The sequence below is a fragment of the Mus caroli genome, chromosome X (assembly GCF_900094665.2).
Source record: "Mus caroli chromosome X, CAROLI_EIJ_v1.1, whole genome shotgun sequence".
Lineage (NCBI taxonomy): Eukaryota > Metazoa > Chordata > Mammalia > Rodentia > Muridae > Mus > Mus caroli.
Genome location: NC_034589.1, coordinates 6,751,162 through 6,761,782, shown reverse-complemented (window position 1 = coordinate 6,761,782; position 10,621 = coordinate 6,751,162).

Sequence of the window (10,621 nt, the reverse complement as noted above, 5' to 3'; positions counted from 1 at the left end):
CATTGGGGGCCCTGTGATCCATCCAATAGCTGACTGTGAGCATCCACTTCTGTGTTTGCTAGGCACTGGCATAGTCTCACAAGAGACAGCTATATCTGGGTCCTTTCAGCAAAATCTTGCTGGCGTATGCAATAGTGTCTGAGTTTGGTGGTTGTATATTTGCTTTTGGTTTGTTTTCCCTTTTACTCTGGATTCTTGAGGCACATTCTGCTACTGTCAGGTACAGCATTGCATAAATGTTGATTGGATTCTGCTAGTGAACAATGCTCTTCTGAGTTTCTCTATACTCTTGCTGATTTTCTGTTTAGCTGTTGATAAACTAATGTTGACATTTCAAATGTTGTTGTCCATTCTCCTTTCAGTTCCAGCGGGTTTTGACTTCCGTGGTTTTTATGCTCTGTTGGCTGCTGCGCATACATTACAAATGCCATGTCCATTTGCTGTCTCCATGCTTTTATCCAATTACAAAGGCTCGCTTTGATGTGGGTGATTTTCCTTTCTCTGCACTCTATCTTATCTTATACAACCAGTCATAATTTCTTTTAATTAATGTTTGAGATATACACACACACGCACACACATCACTTTTCATTCTTTTACCCTTTTTAAAAGAATTATTTATTTATTTATTTATTTATTTATTTATTTATTTATTCTATGTATATAAGTACACTGTAGCTGTCTTCAGACACCAGAAGAGGACATCAGATCCCATTACAGGTGGTTGTGAGCCACCATGTGGTTGCTGGGAATTAAACTCAGGACCTCTGGAAGAGTCAGTGCTCTTAACTACTGAGCCATCTCTCCAGTCCCCTTATCCTTTTAGTTTCAATGGGCTTTTTCTTAAAAAAAAAAAAAAAGCCTTATGTCTGTGTGGGTGCATTCATATGGGTGCAGGTGTGTTAGTATCCCTCGAGAACTGGAGCTACTGAGAGGGGTACGGGGAACTGAATTTGGGTCCTCTCCAGGAGCAGTATTTGCTTTTGGCCACTGAGTCATTTCTCTAGCTCCTCACTCAACTTTTATCATTACATTTAAAGTTAGTTTCTTACATATACAATATCACTGGGTTGTGCTTTTTAAATATTCTCTGCTTGCAATTGGTGGACAGCCTCTGCTTAAGGTAATTAAATCTGCTGTTTGATTTCTTGTTTTCTTTCTTTCTTTCTTTCTTTCTTTCTTTCTTTCTTTCTTTCTTTCTTTCTTTCTTTCCTTCCTTTTTTTTTTCTGTCCTGGATTTTCTTGAACATTTCTTATAATTCTATATTGGTTTATTTATAGTACTTTTCCATGTATGTATTTGTTTGTATTTTCTTTCTTATTGGTTTCTCCAGGAATTGCATTATATCATTACATTTTATTTATGTATTGAGGGTGGCCATGCATGCCTTCATCTTTTACCATGTGAGTGGAGGGTGCGTCCTTTCCTCCAGCATACTGGTCCTGGGGATCAAACTCGGGCAATAAGACTTACTAGCAAGCCTCTACATCTTCTGGCCCAGAATTATATCATATACACAGAATTACACCACCATAACCATCTTCTCACCATTTTGAATGATGGGCAGAAATTTTATGCCTATTTATAATACTCACTCGCCCTCATTTGTAATTAAATTTTCTGGGCTATTTCCTCTAGAGGTACGGGACACTGGTCTAAACAGTCTACACTTTCTGCTTTAGCAGCCAGCAAAATGTCTACGATCCAAAAGAGGGAAAGTTGCAGCTGCTCATAACTTTCCCTACTGCAATCTCTTTCCCTTCTGTCTGTTCCAAGAGTTCTTTTCTTATCCCTTCTGTTGCATGGCCTCCCGCTGTCCTTTATTTAGGAAGCTTGCTGGAAACAATTTCTCTTTGTTTTCTGGCATCTGAGAGTGTCCGCATTTCCTCTTCTTTCTAACGGCTATTTTCACTGCATACAGGAGTCTAGATTGACAGTTCTTTCATACCCTGAAAAGTGCAGGTCCCGCCTCTTTCTAGTCTGTTCTTTGAGCAAGGCTGCTCTGCAGCATCGTCTCTGCAGTCCTGCCATGTCACTCCTTCCTGCTTTTGAGATTTTTTTCTCACTGTCCTTCATTTTCAAAGGTTGATCGTGTGTATGGTTTAATTTCATCTTTTGGGGGTTTATCCTGTTTCCTGGTCAATCACTCTGTTAGATCAGTTGACACTTACTTTGCCAAATGTGGACACTTTCAGCCATTACTTTTTCAGATTCTACTTTGGTCTTACCGTTATCTTCGGGGACACCAGAGATATCAACGCTAGAGTTTCTGTTAGCGTCCCTAAGGTCTCATCTATTTGTGTGTTTTTTCAGACCACTTTTCTTCTGTCGGAGGGTGGGTAGTATTCTGTTTCCTGTCTCTTCCACTCTAAGTGAGTTTTAGATTTGGGGACCCCTCCATCTAAACTTTTCATCTGTTTCTTTATAGCTTCTATATTTGTTGACACACTTTATTTTATTTTATTTATCTTAATTTTTGGAGTGTTTTGCCTACATGTATGGCTGCACACCAGGTACAGGTCTGTTGCCCTCTGAGGACAGAAGACGATGTCAGACCCCTTGGAAGCAAAGTTAACAGATGATTGTAAGCTGCCATGTGGGTGCTGGGAATTCAAGCCAGGCCCTCTTGAAAAAGAATTCAGTGCTTGTAACCGCTGAGCCATCTCTCCCTCCTTATATTTTATTTTTTAAATCAAACGTTTTTTTGTTGAAAATCGTTTTTTAAATATAATATATCCTGATTACAATTTCCCATCCCTCTACTCCTCCCAGTTCCTCCCCCCTCCCCTCCATCCAGATCCACCCCATTTCTGTCTCATTAGAAAGCAAACAGGCTTCTAATGGATAATAATATAATAAAAATAATAAGATAAAACAAAAACAAACACATCAGAATAGGAGAAAACAAACAGAAGGAAAAGATCCCAGGAGAAGGCACAAGGAACAGATATGGCTGCAGCTTGTTCATTCATTCAGAAATCCCATAAAACAAGAAAACCAGAAGCCATAATATATATTCAAAGAAACTGTAGGAGAGGGAGAGGGAGAGGGAGAGGGAGAGGAAGAGGAAGAATTACAAAAAGAAAGACAAGGACCCTCCAATGACGCCACTACTGCTGGCCACCCAGTCTACCCTTAAGAGTGGTTTGTTTTCCCAGTGAGATTCCCTCAGAGGAAACTAAATTTTTATTTGCAAGTGGTTATAAATGGGCGATAGCTTCTGTTTTAGGAATGGGAGCATGTATCCACTTTTTTTTTTCATCTCTAGGATTCCATCTGGTGCAGACCCTATGTGTGCTGTCACAGTCTCTGAGAGTTCATATGAGCTTTGATCCTGTTGATTTAGAGGGCCTTGTTTCCTTGGTGTCTTCCATTTCTCTGGCACTTACACCCTTTCCAGCCTCCTCTTGCACTTGGTTCTCTGAGCCCTGAGGGGAAGGATTTGATGGAAGCATCCTGTTTAGGGCAGAGTGTTTCACGGTCTCTCACTCTCTGTGTAATGTCTGGCTGTGGGTCTCTGTATCTGTTCCAATCTGCTACAGGGGTTAGGTTCTCTGATGATGGCTGAGAAAGGCACTGATCTATGACTATAGCAGAATGTCATCGTCATTTTATTGCGATGTTCCTTTAATAGAAGAGGAATATTTAGTTTTTCCCCTAGGTCCCTGGGCTATCTAGTATTAGGTTTTTGTCTACTCAAGCAGTGTCAGGTATGGGTCCCATCTCATGCAGTGGGCCTTAAGTCAAAGCAGATAGTGGTTGGTTGTTCCCACAAGCTTTGGGCCACTGTTGCACTAGCATGTGCTTGCAGGCAGGGGACCATTGTATATAAAGGGTTTGTGGCTGGGTTGGTGTTTACATTCCTCCTTTGGTATCAAGCAGAGTACCAAGAACACTAGAACATAGGAGTGAAGGCTCTAGGTAGGCACCAGCTGAACTTCTCTGTGTTTATTGAGTTGTTTAGGTGTTGTCTTCAGCAATGGGGCCCTCCCTGCTGTCAGTTTGTTGAGAGAAACCTATAGTCTGGGCAACAGCCTGAGTTGTTTGTGGATTCCCATGGGGCACCTTTGCCCAACTCAATTAGATGTAACCCATTTCCAGTACTGGAAGCTTCACTCGGTGACAAGTCCAGTTGGGTCTCTGTCTTCCCCATTATTTGCTGATTTCCTTTAGAACTCCTTTATATATAATTTTACTTTTTAGGAAGTTTCCACTGTACTATATTTCCATAGTACCTGTCAAATGAGCCTTCATTTTAGCTGTCTCTCCTTGTATTGCCTCCCTTGTTTCCCTCTCACCTGATCCTCCCATTTCAGTCCCCTCCCTGCTAGTCCACTCAAAACTATTCTATTCCCTTTCCTAGGGAGATATATCTGCCCCCCTCCCCAGATCCTTTACTCTATACCTAACCTTTGTGGTTCAGTTTGTCTTGCTTATCATTACCTTAACAAGCTAATATCCACATATACGTGAATACATACCATATTTATCTTTCTGCATTTGGGTTACCTCACTCAGAATGTTTTTTTTTTCTAGTGTTATCCATTTACCTGCAAATTACATTGTGTAAATGAACCACATTTTTTCTATCTATTCTTCTGTGGAGGGCCATCTAGCTTGTTTCCAGTTTCTGGCTATGATGAATAGAGCAGCACTGAACATAGTTAGTTGATCAAGTGTCTCTATGGTAGGATGAAGCATGCTTTGGGTATACGCCCAAGGTGGACCTTGAGGAAAATCAATTCCCAGCTTCCTAGGGAACTACCACACTGCTTTCCATAGTAACCGTACAAGTTTACAGTCCCATCAGCAATGGATGGATATGCCTCTTACTACACATTCTCACCTGCATGAGCTGCTATTTGTTTTATTGATCTTGGCCATTCTGACAGGTGTAAGATGAAGTCAAAGGAGTTTTGATTTGCATTTCCCTGATGACTAAGGGTATTGAACATTTCTTTAGGTGCTTCTCAGCCATTTGCGTGTCCTCTATTGAGAATTCCCTATTTAAATCTATACCCCCATTTTAAGTTGGATTATTTGCTTAACTGATATCTAGCTTTTTGCGTTCTTGATATATTTGAGAAATTAGGCCTCTAGTAGATATGTAGTTGGTTAAAAAACAATCCTTTCCCATTCTGCAGGCTGCTGCTTTGTCAGAAAAATCTATGCCCTTGGCCATGCAGAAGGTGTTCAGTTTCATTAACTCCTGTTTGTTAATTGTCAATCTTAGTGCCTGGGCTAACAGTGTTCTGTTCAGAAAGTTGTTTCTTGTGTCAATGTGTTCAAGACTATTCCCCACTTTCTTTTCTATCAGGTCCAGTGGATCTGGTATGTTGAGCTCTTTAATCCAGTTGGTCTTGAGTTCGAAGCCTATGTATGGATCTATTTGCTATCTTCTACATGCAGACATTCAGTTTGACCAGCACCATTGAAGATGCTTTCTTTTTTCCAGAAATGCTGCGTATTTCTGGCTTCTAAAAAAAAAATCCGGTGTCCATATGTGTGTGGATTTATGTTTGGGTCTTCAATTCAATTCCATTGCTTAACATATTGGTTTTTGTGCCAATACAATGCTGTTGTTGTTGTTGTTGTTATCCTTATAGCTCTATAGTACAATTTGAGGTGGGGGATGGTGATACCTTCAGCAGTTCTTTTATTGTACAGGATTGTTTTGGCTATATAGTTTTTTTTTTCATACATCCACTGAAAAGTGCCCTTTCAAGATCTGTGAAAAAATTGTGTTAGAATTTTGAAGGGGATCACATTAAATAAATAAATTGCTTTTGGTAAGATGGCCATTTTTACTGCTAATCCTACCAATCCATGAACACGGGCAATATTTCCATCTTATTTAATTTCTTACTTTAATGTCTTAAAGATTTTTTTTAAAAAATTTATTTGTTTTATGTATGTGAGTACACTGTTGCTGTCTTCAGACACCCCAGAAGAAGGCATCAGATCTCATTACAGGTGGTTGTGAGCCACCATGTGGTTGCTGGGATTTGAACCCATGACCTCTGGAAGAGCAGTCAGTGCTCTTAACTGCTTAGCCATCTCTCCAACCCTGTCTCAAAGTTTTTAATCACACAAGTCTTTTACTTGCTTGGTTAGAGTTACCCCAAGATCTTTTGTATTATTTATGGCTGCTGTGAAGGGTGTTGTCTCCCTTCCTTTATCAGCCCATTTGTCACTTGCATATAGGAGGTCTACTTTGCTTTATTGGCTGTAGAGTTCCCCAGTGAAAGTTTTAGGCCATTTATGTGTACTGTCATATCATCTGCAAATAAAGATATTTTGACTTCTTCCTGTCCAATTGGTATCCCCTTGATCTCCTTCAGTTGTCTTATTGCTCTAGATAAGACCTCAAGTACCATATTGAATACATGTGGAGAGAGTGGACAGCCATTTCTTGTTCCTGATTTTAGTGGAATTGTTTCGCGTTTCTTTCCATTTAAGTTGATGGCTATGGGCTTGCTGTAAACTATCTTTATACTATGTTGAGGTATGTCCCTTGCATCCCTGATCTCTCTGGTACTTTTATTATGAAGGGATGTTGAATTTTTCTCAAAGACCTTTTCTGTATCTAATGAGATGGTCATGTGGTTTTTGTCTTTCAGTATGTCTATATAGTGGATCACGTTTATCAATTTATGTATGTTAACCATCCCTGAATCCCTAGGATGAAGCTTACTTAATCATGGTAGACGGGTTTTTTTTTAAATGTGTTCTTGGATTCAGTTTGTAAGTATTTTATTGAGATTTTTGCATCTATGTTCATAGAGGATATTGGTCTGTAATTCTTTCCTTTTTTTTTTTTTTTGGTTGGGTCTTTATGTGGTTTGAGTATCAGGGTAACTGTGACCTCATAAGAAAAATTGGGCAGTGTTCCTTTTGTTTCTATGTTGTGGAATAATTTGAGGAGTATAGCTGTTAGGGCTATGGGTTAGGGTTAGGGTCTTTAAAAGTCTGGTAAAATGCTGTGCTAAAAACATCTATCTGTGAGCTGTTTGGGTCAGTAGATTTTTAATTACTGCTTCTATTTCACTGGGGCTTATGGGTCTGTTTAAATTGCTTATTTGATCTTAACATTGGTAGGCAGTATGTATCAAGAAATTTATTCATTTCATTTAGATTTCCTAAATTGGTAGAATGCAGGTTTTTAAAGTATGATCTTATGATTCTCTGTATTTTCTTGATGTTTGTTTTATGTCTCCCTTTTTATCTTTAATTTTGTTCATTTGGATCTTCTCTCTTTATGTTTTAATTAACTTGGATAAGGATTTGTCAAGCTTACTGATTCTCTCAAAGAACCAACTCTTGGTTTTATTGATTCTTTGTGTTGTTTTTGTTTGTTTGTTTCTATCTTATTGATTTCAGTCTTAGCTTGACCATTCCCTGCAGTCTACTCCTGTTGGGTGTGATTTCTTCTTTATGTTCTAAGTGTAAGGTCTCTCCAATTTTTTAAAGTTTTTTTTCATTTATTTATTTACTATATGTAAATACACTGTAGCTGTCTTCAGACACCCCAGAAGAGGGCATCAGATCTCATTACGGATGGTTGTGAGCCACCATGTGGTTGCTGGGATTTGAACTCAGGATCTTTGGAAGAACAATCGGTGCTCTCACTCACTAAGCCATCTCACCAGCCCCTCCAATTTTTTATGTAGGTACTTAGTGCTATAAACTTGCCTTTTAGACTCCTTTTCATTGTGTCCCATAGCTTTGGGTATACTATATATTCACTTTCATTGAATTCTAGAAAGTCTTTCATTTCTTTCTTAATTTCAGTCTTGACCCATTTTTTTTAATCAGTAAAGAGTTTTTCAGTTTCCATGAGTTTGTAAGTTTTCTGTTGTTCCTGTTGTTGTACATATCTAGTTTAATCTGTGATGGTCTGATAGTATGCAAGGTGTTGTTTCAATTTTCTTGTATCTATTGAGACATGCTTTGTGTCTGAGAATGTGGTCAGTTTGGGGGAAAGTTCTATGAGGTGCTGAGAAGACTACAGTGTTTGGGTGAAATGGTCTGGAAACATCTTTTGGGTCCATTTGGTTTATGACGTCAATTAGCATTTCTCCTGGGGTTTTGTTTTATTTATTTATTTATTTTTGTCTGTATGACCTGTTTATTGTCAAGAGTGGAGTACTGAAGTCTCCCACTGTCCGTGTGTGAGCATCAGTATGTGATTTGAGCTGTAGTTTTGTTTCCTTTATGAATTTGGGTGCCCTTCTGTTTGGGGCATAGATGTTAAGAACTTCAATGTTGTCTTGTTGAATTTTCCCTTTAAGAAGTTTTCTTCTTTAAGGACCTGCAATGTTTAAATTCAAAGTTTCTTTTTTAGAGCTGTTTTATCCATTTCCGATTGCTTGTTTGTTTTCATAGATTTCTTTAAGGGTTTTCTTCATTTCCTCTTTAAGGACTTCTATCATATCCATAAAGGCTATTTTAAGGCTCTTGTCTTGTACTTCAACTGTGTTGCATTTCCCAGGGCCTGTTGTGGTAGAGTTGCTGGGCTCTAGTGGAGACATATTATCCTGGCTGTTATCAATAAAGTTTTTATGCTGGCATATAGGCATCTGGGTGTGGCATAATTGTAACTCTAGGTGTTAATACCTGCTCTTGTCTTTACTGGGTGAGTGTTTTTTGCTCTTTCTTTCCACTGTCCTCTCTGGTCCTTAGGAGGGTGTGGTGGCTATATGTTGCCTGGTTGAGAATTCTTCTAGAATCCTGCCAGGTGTGGCCATGGTTTCAGGTATAATGTATTCCTAGTTACTGGGAGCTAACACTTAGGAAGGGTGATGGGCTAGGAGCCAGGCTGAGGGGTCCACAAGAGGGAGGAATTACAATTATCCCATCTCACTGGGCCCATTTCTTACTTTTTTTAGAATGTTGAAATAATTGAAGTTTCTCTATGTCTATGTCTTTGTCTCTCTCTTCTGGATCCACATTGAATGATTCACTTAATAGTTCAGAATCTTGGGCTGGAGAGATGGCTCAGCAGTTAAGAGCACTGACTGCTCTTCCAAAGGTCCTGAGTTCAAATCCCAGCAACCACATAGTGGCTCACAACCATCTGTAATGGTATCTGACACCCTCTTCTGCTGCATCTGAAGACAGGTACAGTGTACTTACATATAATAATAAATAAATCTTTAGGCTAGAGTGAGCAAGTGAAGCAAGCAGAGGTCCTGAATTCAAAATTCCCAGCAACCACATGATAGCTCACAACCATCTGTACAGCACAGCTACAGTGTACTCATATACATAAAATAAATAAATAAATCTTTGAAAAAATAGTTCAGAATCTTACTTTGTAAAACTGGAACTGGACTAGGCTGGAAAAAAAAAAACATTCACCCCTTACCACAAAGAGGATGGAGAGGATGGAGCTAAAAACATATTTTGTAGACAAAGTTGTGTTATGTTTCCCTCCACATTCATTCATAAGATCCATCTCATTCAAATAACAATGTTTTTGAAAATTATTTCTCACTTCAATGTCACAGCAATAATTTCATGTATGTTCTTTTTTTTAAAAAAGGGACTTATTTATGTTTGCTTTCCCTGCATGAGTGTTTGCCTGAATGCATGTTTATGTACCATGTCCATATGCACCTGTCCAATAAGGCCAGAAGAAGGTATCAGATCCTTTGGAACTGGAGCCACCATGTTGGTTCTGGGAATTGAACCCTGGTACTCTGCTAGAACAATAAATGGGCCCTTAACTACTGAACTCCTCATGTAACTTCTAGTCTTTGTTGGGTTTTATGTAGGTGGATATAGTAGAGATCATGATGCACCTTGGCTTTCAAAACATGATAATATGCTCTATGATATCCCCAATATCTTCTACTAACATATTCCTATCCACACAACTTGTGGGTAACTGGGCTAAACCTGCCCATTGATAGGCAGTAAGTGCCCTCTGGCAGAGTGATGGGAACACTTGTTTTTCTATTTCTCTTTAGCTCCAAGGTTCTCACCCTGTGGGTTGTGACCCCTTCAGAGGTTGAATGATCTTTTCATAGGAGTCATATATCAGATATCCTGCACAGGGCACAGGAACTCTACGAGAGAGACAATTAAGGCCCAGCACAGAGTAGTTCAAGCAGAGTGACATGGGTCTGGAGGAACAGTAGCAAAATTACAGTTAGGAAGTTACAACAAAATAATGTCATGGTTGGGGTCACACCATGAGGAAGTGTGTTAAAGGGCCTCAGCCTTAGGAAACTTGAGAACAGCTGCTTTGGCTGGACTCCTCACCTCTTCCAGGCCTAGAACGTCAGCCTTGAGCAAAAGTGGAAGCCTCTAGAGCCTAGCCTCCATTCTCTTTTCAATCTGCCTCTGCCTCTTTTCTTGGAGAATGTTGGCATCTAATTTCTCCTCCGGCACTCACTGACTGCATTTATGGGAGTAGAAAAACACTCACAGAGCAATCTCATGGTCTGAGAAAGGGGACCCCTTTTAAGGCAGAATGGTGATCCAGAATGAAGGATGGCAGCAAACCTGTTCTTAAGAAGGACCCACTGTCGATTGCAAGCTTGTACAACCACTCTGGAAATCAGTCTGGCGGTTCCTTAGAAAATTGGACATAGTACTACCGGAGGATCCCGCAAT